This window comes from Hyla sarda, chromosome 6, assembly GCF_029499605.1.
Source record: "Hyla sarda isolate aHylSar1 chromosome 6, aHylSar1.hap1, whole genome shotgun sequence".
Lineage (NCBI taxonomy): Eukaryota > Metazoa > Chordata > Amphibia > Anura > Hylidae > Hyla > Hyla sarda.
In genome coordinates this window covers 200,237,166-200,250,395 of record NC_079194.1, presented here as the reverse complement: position 1 = coordinate 200,250,395, position 13,230 = coordinate 200,237,166, and positions in this window count along the sequence as shown.

Below are 13,230 nucleotides of genomic sequence, written 5' to 3'. Positions count from 1 at the left end.
CGAGCCTGGGAGGCTTCCCTTGCCAATAGAAGGATCCCAGAGCACCACAAAGCACACCAAAATATTTATTGGGGGGAATGACCGGGGCCAGGTGAAAAAGATACGGAAATTTAGGAAGGTAAATCCTTTTAAAAATATTAATCCTGCCAGCCAAATTGAGGTAGGATCCACATCTGTGGGTATGAAAAGGTGCTCTAAACGGCGCTTCTCCCGTAATTTCCAAGGAAGGAGGTCGGTTCAAGAAGAGTATACTTGGACCATCAAGTAGTGGAAAAACCAGTAAAAATGTTATTCAAATAAAAGCGTCCAGGTCCAAGAGGGGGTCCCCTCTAAACGCGTAGTCCTAGCACTTTTATTTGAATAAAAATTTTTACTGTTTTTTCCACTACTCGATGGTCCAAGTATACTCTTCTTGAACCGACCTACTTCCTTGGAAATTACGGGAGAAGCACCGTTTAGAGCACCTTTTCATACCCACAGATGTGGATCCTACCTCAATTTGCCTGACCGACCTGAGACATACTCTGGACAGGATAGCTCCTGTCTGCACCACGGCTAATTACCCTGAAAACGGGCGAGAGGCTCCTATAGGTGTTGCACTCTCAGTGCAACATCCCCAGGTGAGAAGACTGCAACCACCTTTCATTGCTCCTTTACCCCACCAGAGTAACGGCACATTGCTGCGCAATTTTCTTCTGTCTTTTTTTCTTTCATTCAGCAATCCTGCCAGCCAGGGAGAGAGGTAGTGTGGACCATGCCCTCAGTCTCTCCACGGTGGAGCGCAGTAATGGGTCCAAGTTCAAATAAATATAGTCGGACAGGGACGGAGTTACCTCCACTCACAAATAGCAAAAACGAGGAACCACCTGCACCCCAGCAGGAAGAGAGGACGGTAGAGGGACCCCAGAGGAAAGTGTCATAACGGAGGACTTAGCCCAGTTGACCCGCAAACCCAAAATAGCACCAAAGCTATCAAGAAGGTCCATAAGGGACAATAGTGAGCTCTCAGCATCCGCCATATATACCAGGGTGTCATCAGCATACAGGGAAACCTTCTCAACTATGGACCCTCTAGGAATACCACATATACCCGGGTCACTACGAAAGGCTGCAGCTAGGGGCTCTATCGCCAGCGCAAATAAAAAGGGAGAGAGCGGGCACCCCTGCCTAGTTCCACACCCTAGGGGGAAGGGGGCAGACACATCCAGATTGGTTCGGATACGGGCACTGGGATTATCATTTAGCAGGCGAACCCATGCACAAAATCGGGGACCGAACCCAAACGTACCGAACACCTCTAAAAGGAGTCAAAGGCCTTGTAAATATCCAAACTGACAACCACACTCAAAGGGAGCCCCTCCCCTATCGCCGCTATGTTAAGTTGCAACCGCTTGACATTCACATCAGTGGCTCTACCTGGCATAAACCCCGTTTGGTCAGGATGAATGATGGTACCAATAGCCCTACTCAGACGTGTGGCCAATATTCTAACCAAAATCTTAATATCGACATTTAACAGGGAGATAGGTCTATATGAGCTAGGCAAAGTAGGGTCCTTTCCTGGTTTAAGAAGCACTACAATAAGGGCTTCACGCATAGAGTCTGGGAGCTCATCGGCATAGAATGAAACAAGTTAAGAAGAATAGGGGCCAATCTCTCCTCATTCATCCTGTACCAATCACCCACCATCCCATCCAAACCAGGAGTCTTCCCATGAGGAAGATCCCGTATAGCCTGGGCCACTTCCTCCACTGCAATAGGAGCATCCAATGCCTCCGCCAGAGCCAGACTGAGCAAGGGGAGGGATAAATCCCGCAGGAAATAGAGAATTTTCCCCTGACACGGCATAGAAGGGGCGGCATACAGGGAAGAATAAAAATCCTGGAAGACAGAATTAATCATCCGGGTTTACAAATTGCTTTATTCTTTGGATCTGCAAAATGAAGACAAAAAAAAAAAAAGGTTTGTGTCTCTTAGAAGTCATTTTTTTAATGTTTTATATAGCCTAGAAGCCTACTTTTGTCTGTAAACATGATTGTAGGTTCCATCCACAGGTACATATGGTGGGTCTAAGTGCTGCTAACATATCTTTGTGAACCAATAGACAGCTAGATAACACTGTGAAGAGAGGGCAGAATAGCAAAACTGTATGCTCCACGGGCCACCTTCCCTCCCACCGCAGGGCTGTATGGGTTCTTTGGTAACATAATTGGTTAGAAGCATGTGGATGAACATTCTTATCCAAGAACTGATTTAAGAAACAAAAATTTGTGCTTATGAAAGCAAAGCTAGGTATGAAATCTAATTTTGTAAGACCACTGACCTGTCCTTTTTGCTAGCTATACACTAAAACTTATTCTCTTTTTAAAGGACAGGGGATAAGTGTCCGATCGCGTGGAGTCTGACCGCTGAGACCTCCCGTGATCTCCAGAATGCGGCCCTATCTATCTCTGTGCATGGAGCAGTGTGTCTGCACAAACTCCATGCACTGTCTGTGGGAGTGCCAGAGATACCCAAGTACAGCGGATAGTGCATAGGTTTTAACATACTGGAGTGCCACTTTAACATAACCACTAATCAACTAGTCAGGGACATAACAAAAAAAATGAAATGTACTCATGCATAGTAATACAGCATGACTCATACCTCAACAGACATCAGTTGGCCACCTCGTAATATTCTTTGCATAAGAAGATGGTCTGGATTTCTAAGTTGTCTGTTTAATATATGGGCAGCTTATGGTCCATTACTCTAAAAGACATTGCCATGAATAGGAGTTTACATTAGAAATGCATCCTTAGCACATTATCCTAATTGTTACACTGTGAGAAATGGGATCATCGCTTTGGTACTGCACAATCCATATCATATTTTGGTAACATTTGTTTTACAGCTCAGATTGTTCTGTTTTGTTGTGGTGCTCATTTTTGCAAAAGTGTCAATTTTACATTGGCTTTTCAGAAACAGTGTTGGGGGTTCAGAGAATGTGCCCCATACCATGACAGTGATCAGGGGATGCACTGCTCCTCCAGATACCGTCATTACAGGATTTAGGGTTCTACTGTCCATGGCTTCCTCTCAGCTGTGTGGAAGCCCAAATCAACACTACACCAACTGTTATGGTACCAGTAAGGAATGTACTGTGGCAGTAAGAACTGAAATGGGTGAAAGGTACTATGGGTTTGTGGCTGACACTGCTATAGGGGCATATAGCTGGCACTCTGAAGGAGGCACTGTGGTTGAGATTATTTGGCTTGCACTCTTAAATGGGAGTGGGATTTCATATTGCTCACTGTGACTGTCACTAATATGGAGCACTGTGTTTATGTGTATCCATGTGTATGTGTCCAGGCCTGAGCGCAACAAACTGGCATAAATTATTGTCAGTTTACTGCTAGAGGATTCTTCTCCATCCCTTACCGCCTTAATCTGCTGCATTTAGCTTGCCCTCCTCCCCCACATCATGTCACACTCAGCTTTGCCCTGACTAACATAAGTACACAAGTGGACAGGTCACAAGCTACACAAGATCAGAAAGCTCCTCTACAGAAATATACATTGCTGATGTGAAGGTTTTGATGGTCCAATGGGCTACAGATTGATATTTGACCACATTATTCTATAACGGAGGACAATCAGGAAATCCTGGATAAGAATTTGGCTGTTAAAAAAAACGCAAACGTTTAAAGGCAAAAAAAAAAAAAGGAGAGAACAAATATTCCAATTAAACCTAGAAATCTCAAGGGGACCCACAACCATTCTATTGCTTGAGGCAGGAAATAGAATAGCATCCTAGCGCCCCTCATACACATTAACAAAACGTTTTATTTGTGTAACCTACATAGGGGTATTATAAGATGACAACAAAGAAAAATGGTACTTATTAAGAGTGTTCTTTTTGCATTCACTTTTAATAAATTCCCTGCATTTTGCTGCCTTATTCATTACAAATTTGCAATCCCCTTTATGTTGAGAGTCACTATTATAGAGTCATTTTCCACACCACACATCATTTTTTTAAACCTTTATTTTCAGTAGTTTTTCTCTTTGCACAGGTTTTTTTGTTCTTCTTTTCAGCACTTTACGGTTAAAAAGAACAGGTGAAAAAAACAGTATGTGAACATAGCCTTAAAGGGGTTTAAACCCCCCCCCCCCCCCCTGTTATTCAAGCTCCCTGCAATGATCCGTCCTACTCTACTTCCTGGATTGGGTGTGGTTGTGTGTGTGGGGGCAAACATCTAAATGACACGGCAGCGTCCGAGCGATGCAGGGAGCTATCTCGGGAGTGCGCTGCCCTGGCCGGCTACCTTCAGCATGACAAGTGGCTCACAGACAACTCCAGGGACAGTACACAAGCCCTAGAGCCACTTGTCACACACAGAAGTTGGTCAGGCAGGGGAGTGCACTCCTGTATTCCTAAACCCTCTGCTTAAATAAGGTCTCTGGCCAACCATCTGCTTTTACAGTGAAGCATTGGTCAGTAACCTAGGCAATGAGCAGTAAACAATAGTAACAATGTAGTGAACAAAAAAAGTAATTTTGCTACTAACATGTATTTACACAACTGCAAACTTCTGCATTTTCTTCTAAAAAACTGTTTAATGAAGGAGATAGAATAACCCATTTAATCAGGGGTCATTGGATTGAACACGTTGTAGGAGGTATGACCGCGGCTGGGCCCACCGGTGAAGGTGGATCAAGCTAGGGATCCAGAACATATGTCCCTGTTCCCAGGTGAGTGCAGCTGTTAACTGTATGTGGATCTTTAAGAACCACACACAGTTGGACTATACCATTGCACAGAGGCTGACGAGAGCAGGTAGTGTCTCTGTCCAATGCTGCTTGCACTATAGGTCATAGAAGGGGACTGGCGAAGCGATGGAAGGATGCAAAGGAGGTGCGGGGTGCTGTGTGACAGGACTTCAGAAGTATTTTTAGAATTGGTGACAGTCTTCAAGTGAAAGAGGAAGCTGAATGGCTGCAAGACAGCTGTTATGTCATTGATCTCCCAGGAAAACAATGGCATTGTCCAGGAAAAAAATCTATCTTGTCTGACCTATGCTTCCATAATGATCTAAACTCTTGGACAAACACAGACCATAACCAAAACGTAAAACAATAAGCAGATTGCGCTCTCCTAGTGTAGAACCTCTGATAAAATATTAAAGAGACAATGGCGGATCATTCAAACTCACCAATACAGGATGTACAGCAAGTGGGCACAACACGCTGATTCATTCATGATGGAAACTTGCACAGGTTGCAGCTTCATCCTGAACCCGAAGTGTTAGAGATGCACGAGGCGGAACCACACTGGAGTTCTGAGGTCAGGATTACATAAGCGCTAGCCGGAGCCACTGAGATGAATAAAAGGATCCTTTATTCCATTAAAATGTAAAACATCAGTTTTGGAACCGTGCCGGTTCCTTCTTCAGGTACATTAAGAATAAGCATATGAGCGAACAAACAAACACAGTTAAAATACACACCTAGCCACAGCTCCTTTTTATGTCAGTGAGGGCTATAGGTAAAAAACTGGAAATAAGTCACCTTCTGCACGGCTTCAAGTAAAAACTGGGAAAAGGAATACCATTAGCAAGGGGAGACATCATTTTTTTGTGTGTTCTATCACATCATAAAGTCCCTCCGAGCATAATGTTTTTAGACGGTATATCCAATAGGACTCCCTATTTTTTTTTAATCTTTGAGCCCTATTTATTGTCCATAAGGGACATTTTATAACCAACAGGGGTAGTGACAGCTTTTAAATTCTAAAAAACTATTCACGTCTACTGATTTAAAATTAGTTTTTGTATGAATCTGATCATTCTCTCCCTTAAAAATGTCTGTAGAAAAATTCATAGTAAAAACAACAAACATATATTGTTTATAATAAAAAACTAAATCAGAAAATTCCCGGGACTGTGCGATAAAAGGGACTCAAAAAGACCCATGTACAGGTTAGAATAATTTGGGGCGAAACGAGTCCCCATCACACAGCCCTGGGTTTGGCAATATAAAACATTATTAAATGAAAACACATTATGTCTTAAAAGATATAAAATACTGTCCAATAAAAAAAAAAATTCTGTTCATATTCTTTTTTTTTTTTTTTTTCAAATTCAAAAAAGGGGTTTTATTGAAAGTGATAAAAGAAGCATTACAAGTAATAGGTGAGTCACAGGATAAACAAACTTATAAAAGAGAAAGGAGTCCGGTGCTGTTCATATTCTAATAAAGGGTCACTATCTAAAAAATGTGCAATGGCTGCAATTCCCTTTTTCTCCATAATATTAGAATATAAGGACGTGACATCCAAGGTCATGAATGAGAAATCTTTTGTAATAGATATGGTATGTAACTCAGAAATTAACTGTGTCGAATATTTAAAATATGCTGGCAAAGAAACGGCATATGTTTGTAGAAATAAATCCACATAATGTTAAAGGTGTGACCATATTGATCCTATCCCCAAGATAATAGGACTCCTGGGTTTTTTCTTTTTGGCACTTATGCACTTTAGGTACAAGTAAAATATTGGCATCTGATAATCATGAACCAATAGGAAGTCACGCTCTTTTTTATTTAAAATATTACTATCAATAGCAGCTTTTATAAGGTTATTATATTCATGTAGATGCTCAGTTAATGGGTTAACCTCTAATTTTATTACGAATAAAAAAAATTCTCATAAGAAGATTAAAGAAATCCTATCCAGTCACTGGCCTATATTAATGAGAAATCCTGTTTTTTAAGTGGCAAATTATCCTCCAGACCAAGAATCACTTTTAGACGTGCAAAAAACTGTAAAAAAAAATCACCTTGCACCTAACAGATTACCTGATACTGCAGAGTAATTTTACATCCATTCAAAAAATGAATGGTCAGTTAGGTTCTTTTCTTTTGTAAAAGGATAAAACAAGAGGAACCTGAGGTTTTTAAATCTTCTTTTAAATCTGTTCAATATTACGTTTTTTGCCAATTGTGTAACACAATTTGTAGTTTACTTGCTTACTTGTAGTTGAGGCATTCAATACGTGGGCCGCTCCGTGCAGAAGGTGCAGTCCCATATGAATAAACACCGCCACAATAGAACTAAAACATTTAAAAAACAGCGTGTTTCGAGACACATTACATTGGTACATAGAGGACAGTTTGATTATATTAAACTGCAAATGATTGATACCATCCCTGATACGATATCCAATAGGACTCAAAGATTAAATAATTGGTGTTACGTTATGCCCCCTGGCTGCACATGCTGGCCGTGAGCGCATGGTCCCGTTACCTGCTGCTGCCGATGGGGCTGGGACTCGCATCCCGGGATGTGCCCGCATACGAGCCCCAGTCTGTCACTCACCTGGTGCTTCTCCTGCCCCAGCCTCTATCTCACTGCTCCGGCGCATGTGTCCCCGTCCCCTAGGGCTTTAAAAGAGCTTTAAGATTTAAAAGGCCAGTGAACTCATTAGTGTGATTCCCCTGTGGCTCATTTATATATTCCTCCACCCTCCTCATTCCCCTGTCGCCTGTGTGGTCAAGCCGTGCCAGGGGTAGCAACCTGGGTGTCGCCTGCCACAGCAAGTCCTTCCCGTTTTGCGGCGGGCTCTGGTGAAAACCAGCGGCACCTTAGACTCCGCTCCCTGGTATGGTCTGAGTAATCTATCACACAGGTCCAGCGGATCCACATACACCGGGGTTCCTGTCTTCTGAAACGTGAGTGTTACAATAGAGAGTCTTATTGGATATACGGTCTGAATACATTATACTCGGACGGACTTAGTGATTTGATAGAACACATAAAAAAAGTGATGTCTCCCCTTGCTAATGGTATTTCTTTTCCTAGTTTTTACTTGAAGCCCTGCAGAAGGTGACTAATTTATAGTTTTTTACCTATGGCCATCACTGACATAAATAGGAGGTGTGGCTAGGTGTGTATTTTAACGGTGTTTGTTTGTTCACTCATATGCTTATTCTTATTATACCTGAAGAAGGAACCGGCACGGTTCCGAAACTGATGTTGTACATTTTAATGGAATAAAGGATCCTTTTATTGATCTCCCTGGCCCTGGGTAGCGCTTATGTAATCCTGACCTCAGAACTCCAGTGTGGTTCCACCTGATACATAACCAAATGTAGGTCATCACCTAATGGACCCTGCAGTAGGCATCATTGTGGGTAGTCCAGTGGATTTCGTATTTAACTGTAGATTTAACATTAGAACAGATGTTATTATAATTCATGTACATTTGTGTAAATGTCTGGAAATTCTCTAAAGTGCAAGTAAGGGAGATAAAGTATGGTTACTGGGTCAGACATTACATCAGTAATCCCAATGAAGAACACTGCAGTCACTCTCCTAGTCTGAAATCCCTGATAACAGAGCATCACATTGCATCCAACTGCACAGCAATGTAGAGGAGATAGATTTGGCTTAGTATTCCTATTGTATAACTGTTTAGGGGATGGTGGTAAAATGAGGAGAAATGCAGTGGTTACTCGATTTGTCCAGATCTTGCAATAGACACAGAGGTAAGATTGATTTATATTAACAAGCACTTGTAATTCTTCAATATACAGTGTGTTTATGTGTAAGCATTCTCAGTCATAATCCCCTTATGTATGACTTGTGGTGTTTGTCATTACATAACAGGCTTATGGTGAAGTGACTGTATAAAGGCCCAGGAGCTCCAGCAAACAGATCTGCAGGTTTCTTTTCTCCTTAATATGAAACACATATCACACATGAACATGTGGATTAGATACTTTAATGTATAAATATATAAAGAAATTAACATTTTATTCTGGAAAGCTACTGTATCATTTGATTACTGCACTTATTTTTACTGATAGGCCATAATACAATTGTATTTTGACATCTGTGCTGTGTACACAAGACCAGGTTCCTCTATGGTTCTATGAACTTGGATCATCTTATTGTTCTGTTCATTTGTTCAATAGAACTGCCAGTGAGCCTTGCAGCTCTAATGTGAAGATCTCTCAATAAATGGCATCCAGTTTAGAATATGTGTAAGGCTGGGTTCACATCACCTTTTCTCCCATACGGGAGCGCATACGGCAGGGGGGAGCTAAAACCTCGCGCTCCCGTATGTAATTCATTTCAATGAGCCGGCCAGAGTGAAACGTTCGGTCCGGTCGGCTCATTTTTGCGCCGTATGCGCTTTTACAACCGGACCTAAAACCGTGGTTGACCACAGCTTTAGGTCAGGGGAAAAAGCACATACAGCGCAAAATGGAGCCAACCGGACCGAACCTTTCACTCCGGCCGGCTCATTGAAATGAATTGCATACGGGAGCACATAGAAAGGTATGCGGGAGCGCGAGGTTTTAGCTCTCCCCTGCTGTATGCGCTCCCGTATGGAAGAAAACGTGATGTGAACCAGCCCTTACAAATTATTATGCAATCTGGTTATAAAGAAGCAGGTTGTGGAGGGGCTGCTGCTTATTTAGCACTAATAAAGTGTTTCTTAATTATGCCTCACTTCCCTCTTGAGGCTCAGGCAGTTGTATGACATCTATCTTCCTGACTCTCCCATTAACAACAGGTTATTTTATATAGGCAGCCACACACAGTTGATGCAGTTTATCTGGGCAGAAATCTCAGCCTGCCTATATAACAGATACATCAACAGTACTAACATGACTTTCATTACAGTCGCCTTTAGCCGGCCTTTCCAGGTTGCTTTTACACAGTAAAGTGGTTGTTCAAAAGCATTTCCATTGACAGCCAAAAAATTTTAAGAGTGAGAAATGGTTAGGGTGCATTCACATTACGATTTTTACATACGGTTGCAGTATATGGCTTTAATGTGAAGACCGTATGCATCCATATGAAAAAACGTATTCATTGACCTACCATATAAAACCATACACAACTAGATGTGTCCGGTTGTGTTCTTGGACGCAAAACCATGGTCTACCATGGTTATGGACAGGGGTCTGTCCAGTTTTTTCCTCCTCGCCTTCTAATAACATAACGCTTTACATTTTGAACCTACTGACCCATATTAGGGCTTGTTTTTTGCGTAATCAAATGTACTTTGTACTTACAACCCTCATTTTACCATCAAATCTACGTTAAAGAAAAAATAATTATTTGTGGGGCAAAATTGAAAATAAAAATGCCACTGTGTAAATTTTGGGGGCTTCCATTATCTTTATTCTGTAGGTCCATGTGATTAAAATGATATCCAACTCATATAGGGTTTGTTTCATTTTACTACTTAATTTTACTATATAACTTTTATAAATTTTTGTATAAAAAATTAGTATGCTTAAAATTGTCCTTTCCTGTTCCCTATAACTCGTTAATTTTTCCATATACCAGGATGTTTGAGGGTCATTTTTTGCATTATGATCTGTACTTTTTATGTGACTATTTTTGTTTTAAAGGAAATTATTTTTTTTCTGGTATATGAAGTGACCAAAATGATGCAATTCTGGACTTTGGTATTTTTTTACATTTACGCCATTGACCGTGTGGTTCAATTAATGTTATATTTTAATAGTTTGGACTTATGTTTATTTTTGTTTACATTATTTTATTTAAAAAAATGGGAAAAAGGGGGTGATTTAAACTTTTATTAGGGAATGGTTTAATTCACATTTATTAACTTTTTTTTGGAGCTTAGTGATGTCACCACAGCTGTTTGCTAGCAGTGGGACCCAGCAGAGGTGACATCACTTTTTATTGGCACCAATATGGTACCAATAAAAACTACAGATCACAGTGCAAAAAAATTAGCCCTCATACAGCCCTATATATAGGAAAAAAAAAAAGTTATAGAAGTTAGAAAATGCCAATTTAAAAAAAAAATTCTAAAAAGTTTAGATTTTTTTAGAATTTTTAGTTGTAATTGCACTGACCTAAAGAATAAAGATAACATCTTAATTTGACTGCACAATTACCGTCATAAATAAGAAGCCCCCCAAATTTGCTAAATTGCGTTATTTTAATTTCACCTCATACATTTTTTTTTGTTTTGGAGTATACGTTATGGAAAAATGAAGGCAAGCATTTCAAAGTAAAATTGGTTCGACAAAAAATAAGCCCTCATATGGGTCTGAAGATGATAAATGAAAAGAGTTATGGCTATTAAAGTACAAGGAGGAAATAAACGAAAGTGCAAAAACAAAAATTGGCAAGGTCCTTTAAAGGGGTATTCCAGGCCAAAACTTTTTTTATATATCAACTGGCTCCGGAAAGTTAAACAGATTTGTAAATTACTTCTATTAAAAAATCTTAATCCTTCCAATAGTTATTAGCTTCTGAAGTTGAGTTGTTGTTTTCTGTCTAACTGCTCTCTGATGACTCACGTCCCGGGAGCTGTGCAGTTCCTATGGGGATATTCTCGCATCATGCACAGCTCCCGGGACGTGACATTATCATTGAACAGTTAGACAGAAAACTTCAGAAGCTAATAACTATTGGAAGGATTAAGATTTTTTAATAGAAGTAATTTACAAATCTGTTTAACTTTCCGGAGCCAGTTGATATATATAAAAAAAGGTTTTGCCTGGAATACCCCTTTAAGCTTATACCTTCAAATGACCATTTGATTCTACACACCGCATGAAAATCACAAGTGTTTTATGAGCCATTCATGAAAGATGAAAACCGAGGTTGCAGAACTCCATAGACCGGAAAACTACAATGTTCTTCTTAGATGCTCAATGTGAATACACTTGGTCCGTATACTTTCTCCCCTGGGGTGTGTAACTAGCAAATCCAGACTTTTGTCTCTAGCTCTTAATTATTTTGTTGCTAGAAAGCCAAAGCTTACAACTGTTACTTAGGAAAGCTCATGCCTCAGAAGACAATAATGCAATGACTTTGTAGCAGGGGCTTTGCATCCAGTCAAGGTTACAGCTACATTGTCTATTCCTGTGGTGTGCAAAGACAGACGTCACTACTGCTGTGGTGTACGACACAATGTCTGTAACAAAGGATTGACTGAGGAGTCTTACTGCAGGTATTAGAAAACAAGCAGAAGGTGATTTCAGCAGGTCACCCTCCATTACACAGAATAGTCATCACAGTAGAGTTTCCTTATACAGTAATGGTACAGTGAGTAGCAGAACTACAGTTTAATGTAAGTTACTATATGTTATAACAAAGAATACAAATGTTTTACATTTAACCATATAGTTGAAGGCAGATTTAAATGTCACTAGTTTAGCTGCATTGGTATATTTCTTTTTAGTATTTTAGCAGGATAACCAAAAGAAGCGGGTTGTGATGTACTAGGGAATGGTGAGTTTACCATTGTTGTTCCAATTTCTCAGTCCTGCCAATGTATCTTGTGTTGCTGCTGCTGAAGTTAAAACAATGATGGTGGACTATAGCTCTAGCCTAAAGGTCTCCATATATTTTTGTCAAAAGTTGGCCAAACCCGCTGACTTCTGTGGAATTGGCCGACTGTCTAAAGTGTATTAGGGCTCTCAACTCTCCCTCGATAGATGATGTCAGGGGAGAGAATGGTTGAGCATGTTGGATTTCAACTGCTCAAACATTGTTCTCAGACAGAAAAGCCAACTCCAGAGCTGTCCGGCTGCAGCTTACCCCACCTCTCTCCATTGACAACACATGAATGTTTGGTCATGCTGAACATTCATGTGTATGAGGAGGTTAAAGGGTACCTCTCATCAAAAAAAACTTTTCATATATTATAGATTAATGTATGCAGAATAACTTTACAATTGCATGTTATTAAAAAATATGCTTCTTTCTATTTAATTTTCCACTTTGAAGAAATGACCACTAGGGGTCTCCCTACCAGTCCTGGCAGCAAGCATTTCAGACTCATGCTGGAGTCCTAAACACTACGAGCTGCCAGTCTGCTTTGTTCACAAAGGAGAACACTCAGAGCTGCCAGCCTGCTTTGTTCACAGCCTGTTTGGCTGTGAACAAAGCAGGCTGGCAGCTCTGAGTGTTTAGGACTCCAGCATGAGTCAGAAATGCTTGCTGACAGGACTGATCAGGAAAAATACAATAGAAAGAAGTATTTTTTTCATTAACATGCTATTGGAAAGTTATTCAACATTCATTAATCTAAAATATATCAAAACTTTATTTGATGAGAGGTACCCGTTAAGTAAGATAGCTGTCAGCCATATGGCAGTGAAGGTGTATGGTCTTTTTGGGTTACAAAGCCAACTATGTCTCATGTAGTCCAAGTGAAACCACTTAAAATTAAAATTTTGAACCAATTT